At 37.5% G+C, this 2,500-nt stretch overlaps 1 protein-coding gene across 1 annotated transcript in view; it reads right to left on the bottom strand.

Moving 5' to 3' along the window:
* Window positions 1–92, bottom strand: part of phlpp2 (PH domain and leucine rich repeat protein phosphatase 2) — a 49,477-nt gene extending 49,385 nt beyond the window's left edge. The window contains exon 1 of the mRNA XM_060871764.1: window positions 1–92. This exon is cut by the window's left edge and continues 265 nt beyond it. The gene's annotated coding sequence lies outside the window, so the exon portion shown is untranslated.
* Between the last annotated feature and the right edge of the window lie 2,408 nt (window positions 93–2,500).

Genomic DNA, 2,500 nt, shown 5'->3' with positions numbered 1-2,500 from the left:
TCCGACACAGGAGACGGCGGAAAAACCCCATCCGGACTCGATGAGACGCCATCATGAGGGCTGAGAATCTCTCTCTCTCTCTCTCTCTCTCTCTCTCTCTCTCTCTCTCTCTCGGCTGTCAGATCACACGATGAATAAACATAAGAGGGGCGGGGCTACCTCGAGTTATGTCATTATTATTCATAAGCTTTCTGAGCTCTACTGTACGCGTCAGATGCATTATTATTATAATACATTATGTTCATTATAAACACTAGAACACTGTACAGAATGTTCAGGACATCAACATACAAAACATTATGTAACACTTTTCTTCCGTTTTTATACGAAGACACAACGGATATGGAAGCGTTTAGGACCTTCTGTAGAAAGTCTATAGCACCAAAAGTTTGTGGACTTTTTCAGGATATATATATATATATACATCTGTCTGTCTGTCTGTCTGTCTGTCTGTCTGTCTGTCTGTCTGTTAATCTGATTTATACAGGTCCTGATTTATACAGAGTCTGGTTTATACACTGTCTGATTTATACAGAGTCTGATTTATACAGGGTCTGATTTATACAGGGTCTGATTTATACAGGGTCTGATTTATACAGGTCCTGATTTATACAGAGTCTGATTTATACAGGGTCTGATTTATACAGAGTCTGATTTATACAGGGTCTGATTTATACAGGGTCTGATTTATACAGGGTCTGATTTATACAGAGTCTGATTTATACAGGGTCTGATTTATACAGAGTCTGATTTATACAGGGTCTGATTTATACAGGGTCTGATTTATACAGGGTCTGATTTATACAGGTCCTGATTTATACACTGTCTGATTTATACAGGGTCTGATTTATACACTGTCTGATTTATACAGAGTCTGATTTATACAGGGTCTGATTTATACAGAGTCTGATTTATACAGGTTCTGATTTATACAGGGTCTGATTTATACAGGGTCTGATTTATACAGAGTCTGATTTATACAGGTTCTGATTTATACAGAGTCTGATTTATGCAGGGTCTGATTTATACAGGGTCTGATTTATACAGGGTCTGATTTATACAGGGTCTGATTTATAGAGTCTGATTTATACAGGGTCTGATTTATACAGGGTCTGATTTATACAGGGTCTGATTTATACAGAGTCTGATTTATACAGAGTCTGATTTATACAGGGTCTGATTTATACAGGGTCTGATTTATACAGAGTCTGATTTATACAGGGTCTGATTTATACAGGGTCTGATTTATACAGAGTCTGATTTATACAGAGTCTGATTTATACAGGGTCTGATTTATACAGGGTCTGATTTATACAGAGTCTGATTTATACAGGGTCTGATTTATACAGGGTCTGATTTATACAGGTCCTGATTTATACACTGTCTGATTTATACAGGGTCTGATTTATACACTGTCTGATTTATACAGAGTCTGATTTATACAGGGTCTGATTTATACAGAGTCTGATTTATACAGGGTCTGATTTATACACTGTCTGATTTATACAGGGTCTGATTTATACACTGTCTGATTTATACAGAGTCTGATTTATACAGGGTCTGATTTATACACTGTCTGATTTATACAGGGTCTGATTTATACACTGTCTGAATTATACAGGGTCTGATTTATACACTGTCTGATTTATACAGGGTCTAATTTATAGAGGGTCTGATTTAAGGTGCTGCAAGTTCTACACTTATACATGCAGTGATATGTATTATGACTAAATAAATAATTACTACTACAAATAATAATAATAATAATAATAATAATAATAATAATAATAATAATAATAATAATAATAACAATAACAATAATAATAAACTGCAGACTTCCTGCTCTCATAATTTTGTTTAAATTTTATTTTAATTTAAATTTCAGCAAAGGGGGGTTTGATTCCCACCTCCACCTTGTGTGTGTGGAGTTTGCATGTTCTCCCCGTGCCTCGGGGGTTTCCTCCGGGTACTCCGGTTTCCTCCCCGGTCCAAAGACATGCATAGTAGGTTGATTGGCATCTCTGGAAAAATTGCCCATAGTGTGTGAGTGTGTGAGTGAATGAGAGTGTGTGTGTGCCCTGCGATGGGTTGGCACTCCGTCCAGGGTGTATCCTGCCTTGATGCCCGATGACGCCTGAGATAGGCACAGGCTCCCCGTGACCCGAGGTAGTTCGGATAAGCGGTAGAAGATGAATGAGTGAGTGAGAGAGTGAGACCAATGACACCACTGGTCTAGCTATATATGGGAATAGATAGATAGACAGACAGACAGACAGACAGACAGACAGACAGACAGACAGACAGACAGACAGACAGACAGATAGATAGATAGATAGATAGATAGATAGATAGATAGATAGATAGATAGATAGATAGATAGATAGATAGATAGATAGATAAAGGTTTTCTTCTGATAACTCTTCCATGAAGACCATATTTGTACAAGTATCTCTTTATAGTGGAATGATGTACCACAACTCCAGTGTCTGCCAGATCTTTC

Source organism: Tachysurus vachellii, chromosome 1, assembly GCF_030014155.1.
Source record: "Tachysurus vachellii isolate PV-2020 chromosome 1, HZAU_Pvac_v1, whole genome shotgun sequence".
Lineage (NCBI taxonomy): Eukaryota > Metazoa > Chordata > Actinopteri > Siluriformes > Bagridae > Tachysurus > Tachysurus vachellii.
The sequence above is the reverse complement of the archived record's forward strand: the minus strand, read 5'-3'. Positions and strand labels throughout refer to the sequence as shown.